This window comes from Maniola jurtina, chromosome 8 (genome assembly GCF_905333055.1).
Source record: "Maniola jurtina chromosome 8, ilManJurt1.1, whole genome shotgun sequence".
Taxonomy (NCBI): Eukaryota; Metazoa; Arthropoda; class Insecta; order Lepidoptera; family Nymphalidae; genus Maniola; species Maniola jurtina.
Window position 1 is genome coordinate 8,833,380 of NC_060036.1, and position 15,353 is coordinate 8,848,732.

The window sequence follows — 15,353 nt, forward strand, 5'->3', positions numbered from 1 at the left end:
TTTGAAGTCTGAAACTGAAGTCTGTTCATCAAAGCTTGAGTTGGAGTAACAAAAACTTTTTACCCTTCGCACCTCCTATTTTCGCACTAATCATATAAAAGTAAGAAAGCCCTCGTGGAAAATAGACAAAAATTTACGGTCACAAAACCTGTCTCACATTCCATTTTACGCCGGTCGTATTACAGAAAAATGCGACACTTTTTTGTTCCATCTCTTTGTACGTGGATTATGACACGCGATCTCCTTTATTTATGAAAGAATGTGTATAAGAAGGGAAAAAAGAGATTGACGGGTCGCGAATGTATTAGCTCTCGCGTACGAGACGAGCGTCGACCAATATACCTACTCGTTACATTGAAAGCATCTAGGGCACACGATGCCTACGAGTCCCGTAGATAAGGTTCCTCTCCTACATCAATGCCTACCTATGATAATAATAATATATTTCTTGACGGGCCGAATTTCCACTCGCTAAATAATTTTAACTGACGGATATATTTAACGTTTTGACATTTTTCGTTTAGGAAAGCAGTCTATTCCTCACTAGCTGATGCCCACGACTTCGTCTGCGATTTTAAAATCTCGTGGGAACTCTTTGATGTTCCGGGATCAAAAGTAGCCTATGCCACTCTTCATGTTTTTAACTATATCCGGACAAAAATCACGTCCATCAGTTGCGACGTGGTTGAAGGACAAACCAGCTAACATAACTTTCTGATCAACAAATTCCTGAAAGGCCGGCAACGCATTAGGCCTGAAATTTTATGGATTTGGATCTAATGCAGTGCAAAGAAAGCCTTAGAGTTAGGGTTTGAAAAATTAGACAACATTCCTCCTAGAGAAAAAAATGTCTCTTATCTAGATGAGTAACGTCGAGTTTATATTACAACGTGAATAAGTTTTGTGATTTTCTCAGGTGAAAAAATTGGCTTTGACAAAAAATGTGTTTTCTTTATAAAATCCCTAAAATTGAAAATAGGTGCTAAGGTAGCTACTTGATACACACTAATATTATAAAGGAGAAAGTTTGTATGTGTGTGTGTGTATGTTTGTTACTCTTTCACGCAAAAACTACTGGACGGATTGGGCTGAAATTTAGAATGGAGATAGATTATACCCTGGATTAGCACATAGGCTACTTTTTATCCCGGAAAATCAAAGAGTTCCCACGGGAATTTTAAAAACCTACATCCACGCGAACGAAGTCGCGGGTATCAGCTAGTTTAGAATATTTATTTAAATTTTTTATTACGTCGCGTCGGCAAAAAATACGCTACTAAACCTTGACCTTGCTCTAATGTTTGGGTGCAAATTATATTGAGTTCTGAATAAATAATTTTTAGGTGAATACGCCAGGTTAATCTACATTCAGACTACCTACAATATATTTTATCCTAATTAAATTCTGACTGGCTGGCTTTTAACGATTCTTTACCTAGATGTAGCGTCTAAACTACTGAACCGATTTTGATGACTGAGATGTCGATCGATTCGTTATTATGGTCCGGGTGACATAGGCTACATTTCATACGAGCAAAATCAATTTGGCGCATATTATTACATTAAAAAAAGGGGTTTCTAAAATATTTTTTTTTTGCTTTCGTGTCGACTGGGATGTCAAATAAAAGAGGGGAAAATCTTGAGTTCATAAATATACGTATACATATAAATCTAGTTCAATGCACATAGTACATACACATTTAAAATACACCAAGCGATATAAAAACAACTTAACTATTTTCAGGGCGTATTAAGAGGAGTAGTCTAAAAAACAAGCGGGTAGGTAGGTGTTTGTAAAAGTATTATAAATAAATAATAAAATTATTTAGCTCCTAAAACAATCAAACAATGCATCCGCTAACTTCCGTGGCAGCCATTTGTCATTTGCTCACTGGTATGAATAATAATTATAATTAGATCTTGATTGAACGTGGCTCCGTAGCACCCGCGAATCAATTTCACCACTGAATGCTTCTATTTGCTCACTAATGAGGGAAACCATAGTAATTAATCATATCATTTCAGCGTAAACGGTGCCCACCGCTCGGTGTCGAGAGATCGCCTTCAAATAATGGAATATCACGAAAAAATCCAGAATACTGGTAGATTAAACCCGCTTCGGTAATGACTTGTTTTTTAGGGTTGCGAAGAATACGTCTTTAGCAGGTTTTTTTTTGTTAATTTTTTAATACTTTTAAAGTAAGAAGTTAATGGGGGATAAGCCGGCAGCTTTCAGTGGCTAGCAATTAAATAGTCTAGCTAATGACTTGTTTTTGTAACTTTTTTCCCAATATCAATATAATGACGTGAGTTTATTAATATACAAGTGTAAATTAAAAATTTATAACACCCCCGACAAGTGAAGGTTACAGTAACTAGAAAAGACCTGATAACTTTCAAACGGCTAAACCGATTTTCTTGGATTTCTAAGAACAAGCCACCTTTCAAACAAAAAACCTAAATTGAAATCGGTTCATTAGTTTAAGAGCTACGATGCCACAGACATACACAGATACACATGTAAAACTTATAACACCCCTCTTTTTGGGTCAGGGGTTAAAAAGGGCAAAGCAAAGTATTCTGACGCAAATGACAAGTTGGTCAACACTCGCCGTTCTTATATTAACAAGCTGATTTTTATAAAGCGTCGTTTAAATTTCTGAACTCATCGTGTATTCCGGTCGGCTTCCAGCTTAATTAGGTGGGCCCCACCTTTACACACGATTTCACGGCACTTGTTAAAAGTTTTCAATTGCGTTACGAGGGGGCCTTTATACAGAATTTATTCATTATATTCTAGGAAACCCCCTAACGCCCCCTACTTAATAAAACGCTCCTTTGCTCTCTTTTTATTTCCTCTTCCCTTGTACTTAAGTATTTTAAATATTTGCCGCATGGCCTCTCAAATGAGTGATGAATTATACATTTATTTCATTTTAATTTTTAATATCGTTGGATTTTTTGATGAGTCGATACCCGACAGGTGATAGATCGTGATAAGAAAATTTATATGTCATATTCATTAATTTAATGTCATATAAAATAATATAAATATTTATGTAAAAGCGGTATTTCTACCGTTCGACATTTTTTCAATGTCTACTGGGATAGATGATTAGATTCGGTCATATTTAATCGAGCAGTTAATAGATCTTTGCACCGAAAATGATGGCAGAGCCGCGTATTGAGGTCCGAGTAGCTAATTTGTAGCACCTAATAAAGCAACAGAAATATATCGGCAATCGCAAGTCCAGGGTATCTAAGTACTTGTAGGTATTAGTAGAGTTCAGTACAATGAATAATATTATGACTTCCTCAGTCAACCTCGTGTAGATTGTAAGTAGACCTCGACAATATTCGTTGGCCCGTATTATTAGAAGCCCACCTAGATATTTATTGATTCGGGACATTACAATACAACATATAAAGTTTATTTATTTTGCGGGTTGCGGATCGATGTCAGCTAAAATAAATCTCTGCGTAGCACAATATTGGACTGAGAGTCAGCGAGGGTCAGACCTTCGTTATTTTATAAAAGCTGAAAGTTTAGCCCTTGCTGGCTCTCTCTCTCCATACCGAGTAATAGCCTGGCTTTGATTAAGTATCGCTACGATAAATTGTGGGTAAATTAAATGTCGTCACCCTATGAGTTTTACCAATTTTCTTTCATACATTTCTCCTATTGGAGAAGTGTATGAAAGAGTTTATGAAATAAACCTCTCGAAGTTTTTGGGGCGCGCTGTGCGATCTTTATTAAGTAAAACTAACAAATATTCCGTGCTGAAATTTTGATAGAGCTAAAATAGTCGGGTTTCGTTTTGAACTTTATTTTTTACGGTTCCACAATCAAAGGGTGTTAACGGGACCCTATTACTAAGCGTCCGCAGTCCGCACTCCGTCCGTCTGTCTGTCTGTCAGCGGCATGTATCTCGTGAACTGTAATAGGTAGAGAGTTGAAATTTTCACAGGATGTGTATTGTGTATTTGTATTGCCTTTATAATAAAAAATAATAAAATTCAAAATGGCTGACATGCAAATCTTCATTAATAAATAAAAATTACATAGTACATCTTGTATGCTGGTACGGAACCCTTCGTTTGTGAATCAGACTCGCACTTGACAAGTTTTTATCTGTAACAGTAGGATGACTCATAAAAAGGTATGCTATCCGAGCCATCTTATTGTATTTCAGAACAGGACTCAACCTTTTTAGGCAACAATATATGCAGCAATGTGTACAAAAATGTTCATCTGTCAACGATAAAGTTTGTATCACTATTAACAAGTTAACTAGCTTATAATTTGCAATATACATAATGAGGTAGTAAGCATACCTTGCCATATTCCGTCAATGACATGCATCGTACCTACATTCCTACGCGTCTTCCCGCCCCTGAAGAATTCCTCGAAGAAAAACTTATTATCCTTGTAGATGTAACTTATTAAAAGTTTTATGATCCAAATCTGATCGCATATCCGATCCAGATCAGAAGCAGCGTCGTACACCCAATTTACATGTTGATGTCTATTTTAAAAGTTGCGATTTAGGTACGTTTCGCATTCTGACCAAGTCTCTGGGATGGGAGCCGCATATCCAACAAGTTGGCTCTTTATTGTTTGACAGCTTAGTCTCGACTTTGATCGGTTATTTAAATGAAGGCAACGCAGTTATGTCTGTCAATATCGCAGCTTTATATGCGCGCCGCGTTTTCCATAGCCTTTTTATAAATTGAACCGGCATTAAGAAAGACTTGCCCGATTGAGTTTAAGATGATTGATGTATCGACGTACCTAATCTAATTTTTTGAAAATGTAGTGTTTTAAACATTTTGTAGAAATAACGGCCAAGTAATTTGTGTACTGTGACGAAACAAATGAAAGGAAACACAGCGAAGGGGTTTGTTTTAATCGCGGCTTTAGCATTCTTCCGTTGCGTTGGGAGCAAATTGGATTACTTACTCGCTATAGTGACGCCTGAGCGCTAGGCGTTAACGTTTTTATTACTTTGTTACGCCAAATGTTGACATTATGATGAACTAATTGGGACAGCGCTAATTCTGAGGGACCAGAAATTGTATAAGTATTATAGGGAGTGAAATTGTAGTGTACAATTTTGCTTATTAGAATCTACCGCTGAAATGAAACAAACTTCCCTGAAAATGCCTTCAGTACACAATAATATTATAAGTCTCTCGCCGCACTGAGTTTATGTTTGTTCGAGCTACCTAATCTCAGAAAGTACTTACAGATTTTTATACGTTTTTCATCCATAGAAAGAGGAATTATCTTATAATTTGTTAGTTTGTATGAAGAAGGTTATTTCAATTTCTGGTACTAATGATCCGGTTTAGAAAATTCTTTCATTGTTAAACCTACCTACCTACCACACTATCCCCGAGTGCTATAAAATACATTACACGGGCAAAGGCTAGCTATATATTTTGGAAAATTAATCTCAGACGATATAGAGCTCAAAACAGTATTTTTAAATTTTTGTCGGTCTGTCTGTCTGTGGACGCATCATGCTGAAACTACTGAATGCAACTTTACACACTTAGAGATGACTTATAGTTAATACATCAAAAATGTTTGTTATTCTATGGCCGCGGATATGTACCTGTAAATACCCACGTAAGTAAACTTACATAATTAACTTACGCCTTTACTAATGTGAACACTCACTTATGTACATTTATATATTAGTAAAGCTGTTAATTAACTACGTAAGCTATTTACGTGAGTAAAACTTACAGGTGTAATCGAGGCATATCTTTCAATTACAAAAAAGATGTGAACAAGAAGATTGTAAAAAATGTAAAAAGATGTGAACAAGAAAATTGAGGTTTAGCTATCGAGCGAAAAGACGTGAACAAGAAAACGGAGGCTTAGCTTCGAGCGGGCTTTACGCCTTACATTTATGTCACGAAAATTCAATCGCTGTTTGTTACTCTTATATTATGTAATTTAGGTAAGTACTTACTGAAAAGAATCATCTAAGCTTTATTTAGTTAAGATATGATACGAGTATAGTAAGATAAAGTTGCATACTTTTAGATCTTTGAAAATGAATGACGTCCCTACTAGCGGAAAATATTAACATCGACCATAAAATTGCTTTGTGGTAAAGAGAGTGACGGCCGTATTCACAAATGTTGCTATGATGTCTCACAGTAAGCTCGAACGCATAGTGTAGGTTCCACCAATCAGATCATTGTAAATTGACGTGATACAGTCATCTGATTGGTGGAACGGACATAGTGCGTTCGAGCGTACTATGAAACCTCATAGTAACGTTTGTGAATATGGGTGTTAATGTCGTTTGCACATCATAAAACTACAAGGTCTATTTTCGTTTACAAGACCTATATAACTAAACATTTATATAGCTTAAAGTTTGAGCCTGAATTATTTTTTTATTACTGGACGAATATGTAAGTTCGGCTTAAAGAATATCTTCTAATTGCACAGGCCACGGGGAACCAGGAACTTGACTATCCGCTATTTTGTGTCGATTTTGATACCAATCTAACTTTATTTATACTCAATTGAGCTTTAATTACATAATAATTTACTAATTTTATTTTATATCGATTATTATTTTCATATTATCTACTTACACATTAAATGTAATTATGTTCGGGTGAAAATCTGGCTAGTATTTATTTTATTTAAGTATTTATTTTATTTTGCTTAAAACTACGACAAAAAGTAAAATACAGGAAAGATTTACAAACAAAGGGCGACCTTATCTCTTTATTTGTTAAGTATATATTAGGTAGGTATTTGTATATTTATTAGGTATAAGTATATTATATTTTGTATAAACACGTAATTTTATCAATTCCTTCATTGTTCACCTCTACCCCCATTATTATAAATGCGAAAGTGTGTTTGTTTGTTTATTAGATTATCCTTCACTCGCGTCGCAACGGAACAACGGATCGATCTGATTTTTTTTGCTAAAGTTAGGGTTACTAAGGCTACTTTTTATCCCGGACAATCATAAAGATTCCACGCGATTTCTAAAAACCTAGCTATCAGCTAATTTATACATAATATTTTATACTTTTTGTAGTTCTTACATACATGCTTTTTATGCATAAATACTCGAAGCTTTTGGCAGAAATGGCAAAGCAATGTTATGGTCGACAACAACAGTTGACAGTCTCAAACTTCCGTTTACTGCGAAGTTACAGCACTATGCTAATGCCGCGTTCTGCTTGAAATGCATCCTTGTTTCTCGTGAAAGTGGCCACGTGGCGACTACGACAGGGCGTTGGGCGTAACGCTCCGCCTACATGCAACAGGTGCCGCGTACGCCTCCCGAGGCGACCTAAGCCACTTTTGAATGAACACAGCCTGTAGAATAAGATAGAACATCTACGATACTATGCTACTGATGACCCCTCTAGCGCAGTGGTGGGAGGTCCCGGATTCGGGGCAATTTGGCAATTTTCAATTTCTTAACCGTCTCTGGTCTGGTCTGGTGGAAGGCTTCGTCCTTGGCTAGTCACCATGGTCACCATAGCACCCTACCGGCAAAGTCGGCTGCCAAGCGATTGCGTTCCGGTACGATGCCGAATCCGATGCCGATTGCGGGTTTGAAAACTACTATGTAAATCACTAAAACTACAAAATAAGGCGATTTATTTATTAACCCCCCCGACCCAATAAGTGGGGTGTTATAAGTCTGACGTGTGTATCTGTCTGTGGCATCGTAGCTCCTAAACGAATGAACCGAATTTAATTTAGTTTTTTTTTTTGTTTGAAAGGTGGGTGGCTTGATCGAGAGTGTTCTTATAGCTATAATCCAAGAAAATCGGTTCAGCCGTTTGAAAGTTATCAGCTCTTTTCTAGTAACTGTAACCTTCACTTGTCGGGGGTGTTATAATTTTTTTATTTACACTTGTTAAGATTATTATTGGCATTGGATTGTGTTTTAGGTAGTATAATAACAACGCTAAGTTTTTGCTAGCGTCCTGGTTAAACCCTGTAAATATAGAAACGGCAACTTTTTCTGCTCCATTTATTCAGGGACAATAAAAATCACACCATATCCTCCATCGGTAGGTTTTTTATGTTAGTTATCTACATATTATATTTATGAAAAAGTTACAAAATAGTTCTGTCTATGCGCATTACATACTTTGTATTATATGTAGATATGAAACTGAGACAAAACTTATAAAATTTTGTCTGTTTCATATCTACATACAGTCATATAAGAAAATGTAAGACCAATGTATAATCTGATTTTCCTTAACTGACTTAAAAAATAAACTACATAGTAACTTCTCGCTGAAATGCGTAAAAGGCGCACTATACCTACGGAGCGCAGACCTTGTTAACTACTGCGAATTGAGAATGAAATGATACGATTGAAAAACTCCAGAAAGTCTAAAGCGCCGGGTAAATCGCGTCGCTTACGCGTTTCTCCGACAAGATTGCTTCGTTTTGTTTATTTAAATCAGCTAAGGAAAACTAAAGTATAAGTAACTAACCTACGAGTACCTCGAAGATCCCTAAACCGATAAATTTGACCTACATACAATATCCAAATCCTTTTGCAATAGCAGTAAAGGAAGCGCGTTCTAAATAACGAGGGAGTTAAGAGACATTCCAGTATGAATAAATTTACGCCGCCGCCCCTCACCGGAACCACTCGATAACCAACGGCGCCTATGCTTTATAACCCGTAACTTCCGGAAATAGATTTATCGTCACACAATCTGGACAAAAAAGGCGGAGGAGTCCTGTTTTGGAATTTATGTAAACTGCCTGTGCCCTACTTTTAGAATTCCTTGCCTAGGCACAGTTTACGCCAGTTACGAACCTTGTAACCAAACGTCGAGGCTTCACCCTGGTACATAGTCAGGCGTCAAATGTAGGTAGGCTTTGAAACAACTATAGTACGCGACAGGTCGACATGGCAAACGGGGTATGAACGGGGATGGCACCGGGTTAGCGCGGGTTGACTTTCGCTTTTCATTTTCGAAAAGTTTCGAGTAGGTAGGTAGATACTAGATAGGTAAAGGAATCAACATCTGTCAAATAAGCTAGGGTGACGTGGAATCAAAGCTAACTAAAATTTAGAAATTACAAATTCCCAAATTGGCCCTGCCGGGAATCGAACTCGGGACGTCCTACTTATAAGACCACAGTGTTCACCACAACGCCAGGGGGGTCAAGATGGGTTAATATTCACTAAATGAGAACTAAACAAGACGCAAAAAATCTAGATATAAAACCTAGCCCTTGCGTCTCGCTGTCAATGAAGCAAGTAATGATTTCTTCTATGGGTAGGTGACTGGGTCATAGTTCGTCTGAAATTCAAAAGGATAACCTATCAATACATAAGAAAACCGTGCCTAGGTAGGTAGCTATTAGGTACCTATATGATTTCCTTTGATAAGAAATATCATACATTAAGCCTTCGCCTAGACATGGTTTATGTCAGATTTATTTCGGGAAAAGCCAATTATCCACATCACATATTAAGAGCGCGCACTTTATTCTGAGCAATGAACGGAGAAAGTCCGTTACATTGCTGAATATGCGACAGATTTATCGTGGGCGTTAGGTATGTGACTTTATAATAATATTTCATCGATAAAATATATATCGACAGTCGACACAAATATTACTGTTTCGAAATTATTTTATTCGGTTTGTAAGATTTTTCTTTAAAATGGTCAAATTTTCTATTTGCTCTACTAATTTACCTTATTGTTTGTATAATATAAAAAACGGACCGTGAAAAATTACATATCATCATCAATCATTATAATAACATTTTATACCATAAAAGATCGCCATTCAAAAAAAGCCGGCCAAGTGCGAATCGGACTCACACAATGGGTTCTGTACCATCGTACAAAGTATACCTGACAATTTTTTGTAGAACACGCGCCATACATAATGTGATTAAGTTTTATATTATTAAAACACATTTGAATATTTTTTGTGATGTAACCATAAATCCACAGTTTTCAGATTTTTTTCTTTACTTGTGCTGTAAGACCTACCTACTTGCTAAATTTCATGATTCTAAGTCACTAGAAGTACGTATAGGTTTTCTTGACAGGCGGATCTTATAAAGGTTCCTTTTTCCCCCTAAAAATAGAAATTGCTGCCAGAAAAAATACGGAGAAAAACTATGCTTTAGTACGTCAGATTATTCTTTTTCTTGCGGATTATGATATGAAAAGCTTGTTATTCCTTGAATATTGTAAACTTAAACGCCTACACTTAGATCCAACATTTCAAATAGAAAATATAAAAGTGTATGAATACCTCTGTGCTATGACCTCTCTGGCGCAGTGATGAGCGCTGTGGTCTTATTAGTGGGAAGTCCCGGGTTCGATTCCCGGTAGGGGAAATTTGGAATTCTATAACTTTTAAATTTTCTCTGGTCTGGGTCTGGTGGAAGGCTTCGGCCGTGGCTACCGTCCTACCGGCAAAGCCGATGTAGCGTTCTGGTACGATGCCGTATAGAAACCAGACGGGTATGGGTTTAATAAAAACTACCACATCCCTTAAAGAACCTCCCCCTCTACAAGATCAGCACGGAACCGTATTACATTACTTCGTGCTGACCCTCTAGATTCTCTCTCTTTTTTTTATTGCTTTTCACTGTCCTACCTTCTCATCATTATGGCCCTCAGCATCTGACCGTATCTATACCACTCGTCTACGCTTGACATATCTACCATACGAGCTACCAAGTATAGTGTCAAGCGAAGAAGAGTGGCACAGAGCTAACCTAACCTATAGACCATAACCATAACCTAACCTAGAATTTAAAAAAATATCAACCGGATAGGTAGGTCATCGATATAGGGTTCGCTGTACATCACTACAGGGTCGTCACCTGCGACGCGGGGTGAGGGGCGCGCAGACTCGGCGTCACTGTGGCGGGCAGGTTACGATTTACACTCAACCGACTCAGCAGAAACTGCGAGAAACGCTGATAATCCACATCTTACAGACGCTGCGTGAGAATTATATTGGGATTACTGTGACATGAAACTGTTCTGCTAGAAACTGCTAATTGTATCATTCTTTACCTATTAGTATAAAAAGCAGTCTTAAATAATAATAATCTATAAGGTATACTTACATAGAATAAAAAACTTTTCCTGACCGACTGACTGACTGCAGACTGGTCTATTACTAATTAACATCCTAAGCAAAGGTTATGTTTATGACGTAGGGACTCGCTTTAGCGAGTTTCTGTTTCAAAAAATTTTTGGAAATTTAATTCTGATGAGGAAATCTGTAGTGTGATGAAAAGTTGCGTGTTTCGCACGGCTGCAAAATTATTTGCAGTCGGGCCTTTGAATTTCTCGCTAAACTCTGGATGCTATTTAAATCCTAGAATCCTTCGCTTACTCGCTCGCGGAATTCAATACAAACAATTGCACCACATAACAACAAATTACTAATATTACTGTTCTTTTATTTTATTATTATTTTGCAATAGAGTTAATTAATACCTAGGACTATTTATAGAAAATTTTATTTTGGAAAAGGGTTACAGATAATCAAGAATGTTTTATAGCTTCAAAAACACCTTTAATTATAAGTATATTTAAAAATCCTAATGAATCTTTTTAATTGTTTCAGATGTTAAGAAATATAAACAACAATCAGGAGAGGACAATTTGGAACGTGAATTCAATTTTCTCAAGACAAGAATGATCGTCACAGTGCAAATTGAAACTGCAAACAAAGTGCTTCTTAAAAACTTTTTATTGAAAGAAAAAATTAAATGCTACAAGGAATGAGAGACTTTTGGACTAAAAAAATATTCAAAGATATTGTGACCTCGCGTATTTTATTTCGTAGGAAAGTGATTGGATTTTTTTTTCAAAGAAGTGCTAAATAGACTATAGTTTCTTACATTTTACTATGAATATTGATAATTTATTCAAGTACAGTGATATGGACAAAGTTATTAGAGCCTTCACACACTGTAGACTAACAGTAATATGGACGAAGTTATTAGAGCACACTGTAAACTAATCGGCCGGGCGGTTAGTCGCCAGTGTGTATTGGCTTTTACTATTATTATGTAGGTATGTAAATAATGATGAGTGCAGTTTACTTAGACTGATTTTCATACCCGTCGGTATAGTTCTCGTTACATCATGGAGCCCAAAGCTCACGCACCATTGCCATTATTTTTTGTATATCTTTAAACTATTTTTAAAAATCGATGTACTTCAATGCCTCTTCAACGATTTCGTGCGGGCCAATGTTATACTTTATATTTTTAAGTAAATAATTCATAGGATTATATTTGTGTAAATGTCATCGAGTACAACTTGCGTAGTTATATTATAACTTAGGTAAATCGGGAAGTTTTAGTTTAAAAAGAATAAGGTATGATTTATTAATGAAACAAATACCTATTAAGTACATTTATTTTTATAAGGATAAGTACTGAGTTATTCTTGCGATTTCTCATAATGAGCGGACTCAGTAGAAAAAATTAATCTTAATAACTATAATATCGTAAAATTTTAAAATATAATTCCAGTAATTTAATTTAATAACTAAATATATTTTGCGTGCGCCATATATTAGTTCCATATTGCTCAATAGTACCTATAGTCTAAATTGCCGGCCAATTTTTTATACACAGTTAATTACCTACTTACAACGTCAATTTATGACTGTCGGTGATGATTTACAACATCCACGATAGTCTCCAAAAGGTCACAACTCACAATCAATTAACCAGGGGTTGACCGATAGAACGTATTTTTTAACTGCTATCTTTGTCACAGCAGGTAGTTGAGCTGGTGAACAAAACGGTGTAATTGAACAAAAAAATTACAGGTGTTAGTAAAATAATTGTACCGTTTTGATCGAAATCACTTACTTCAGACTAAATTTTACAACAGTTTTTAAAGTGGTTTGGCATGGAAATGAGTACAGATTTGTATTCAGTGTGCCAAGACTGTCTGGATTGAAGAAAACGATAATTTGATCAGAAGTTTTGTTCACCAGCCTAATAAAAAGAGTTTTCATATTCAAAATCTATTCGGACCTTGGAGCTAAATTATTGAGGTGACCGACCGCTCCCTATTCTCGACAAATATATTTTAAAAAGTTATTTTCTTCACAGGTACGTATTTAGTCTATGTAGGAATGAAAAAATTAAATGGGTAGGTACCTAGGTAATTTTAATTATAATAGCTATACGTATATGAACGGCACTAAATTGTGAATAACCAGTCGGCACCATGTAAGTAACGAGTTGTGATAGCTGTGGTGCAAAAGCAGCATTCGAAAAAAACCGATACCTATTATATAAATAATATAAGCGTAGGTACCTACGTAAGGAAGCACAAACAAAAGCCTTTATAGTCAGATGTCTAGTCCCAGATATTAAATATTTCGAATAAGCTACTTCGTCAACTAAGTACAGTAGATTAACTATACCTAGTAACTACTCGTAGTTAGCAACGAAGGCTAACCATAAAATTACTCGAGCAAAGCGAGTTCACTTGTAAATTACCTCAGTGGACTGTTTGTGATAGATTTATCCATTAAGTGTTCAATTTAGTGAATTTAATTAAGTCAATTGCTGTAATATTTGACGTCCATATACATATTGTTAGAAGCACTAATTGATTTTGCTAATTATCTTCACCATGCGATGTTTTACTATCTACCTAAGTAGGTAGGTATGATTTTTACATCTCACAAGATCAGCATAATACATAATGTAAACATTGCTTTATATTATTTAATACCAACAACGTATATGCAGCTGACATTGGTGCTATAGATAATGTATTTCATAACCATTTCAAAAAGCATGCTTTCATACCTTTTTTCTTTACTCATATTTTTTTTAATTCGTACCAATTAGGAAATGGCATTGCGGCATGCAGTATGTAAGTTGTAACTTGTAACCATGCTACGTAAAAACCTAACCGAAAAAAAAATATTGGGACATCGAATACGTATGAAAATTTGTTGTTTTTTTATTTTTATAAAAGCTTAGGTAGAAAATTGACGCTTAGGTATTTTTTCGCTTATCTGACTTAAAGTCGCTCGTCGAAATGTTCGACGTAGTATTTTTTTCTTATTTTATAATTATTATTCGTTATAGCCATTGCCAAATGAAACGTGTATGTAATTTTGTATATTAAGTATGTATTATATAAATATTATTACTAAAATAATGGTTAATAAAAAAGTGTATGAAAATTGGCATGTTAAAAATATATGTACTTGTACATACCTACATAAGTCGATCCGGCTAGATCGAAATTATAAGAGGTAACCAAATTCTGTGGTACAATAATAAATTTACGTGTTGAGGCCTTTATGAATCGAAATCTGCCATCTTTTGACTAAAAAACTAAATTTCAAAAAATATTTTGTCAGTTATCGCCAAAAAATAATGCGGGCTACCTAATAAGTACATAAGCTATACCTACATAAAATATCTTATATAGTAAGCCTTCTAGTGTCCTGCTAAATAGGTACCTACCTAGTTATACCTACTGGTCTAGCTCTAAACTTTCTAACCGGATCGACATGTTTTCTACAAGCACAGAATGACCAGCCCATTTTGGCGGTATCTCATAGAAAGGATGTTAGTTAATTATAATATCATATGGTTGTTGACTTTGTGTAGGTAATATTAAGTAAGAAAGTGTCTACTTCATAAGCAGATTGATGTCAATCAGTGTGGTCAATTAGTATGGACCGTAAAATAAGTTCAATTTCATTTGGGTATAAGATGCACTATGGTCGTGCTTCGTAGATGTAAGCGTTTCGTAAGAAATTCAGTAGGTATATGTCTAACATCTACCTGAGGATTAGAAAATTATTGTACACATTGTTGTTGCAGAACAAAGACTCTAGTGTAACTCTTTGACGTGACGTATACATACGGTACGCACGCACGTACGTATGCGCAGTAGGAACGGACGATCAAACGTTCTGATTTGACATCTGCATACAATTTTGGCAAATTAACTGATCATCTTCGATGCGAGATAATAAATTACCTACCTATCCTTACCCCAAAGTCACGCTTTTGACTTCAAAACTAGGGCCTACACAGAAATACTTGACCCCTGAGCAATTTCATTGATCCAAATATGACCCTATACTCGTTTGTATGCCATTTCTGCAATGTAATTGCAATTATGAAATAGAAATAAAAATATTTTTTTATTCAAATAACTTTTACATGTGCTTCTGAACCGCCAAAAGAATCTACCACTGCACTCATGGTTTGATATGCCTCACTTTCGTCTTACTGAAAAAGCTATGTGGTTAAGCAGTGTATTGGTAAGGGCTATATTTCACAACTCATTTGTTGTTT

At 35.7% G+C, this 15,353-nt stretch overlaps 1 protein-coding gene across 2 annotated transcripts in view; it reads left to right on the plus strand.

The window, feature by feature from the left end:
• LOC123867588 (forkhead box protein O) overlaps positions 1-15,353 on the plus strand; it is a 113,915-nt gene that overhangs the window by 97,832 nt on the left and 730 nt on the right. Inside the window, exon 9 of one of the 2 annotated variants that reach the window (XM_045909682.1) lies at positions 11,627-15,319. The gene's annotated coding sequence lies outside the window, so the exon portion shown is untranslated. Of the gene's footprint in view, positions 1-11,626; positions 15,320-15,353 lie in introns of those variants that run through there. The other variant, XM_045909683.1, reaches the window with a different exon arrangement.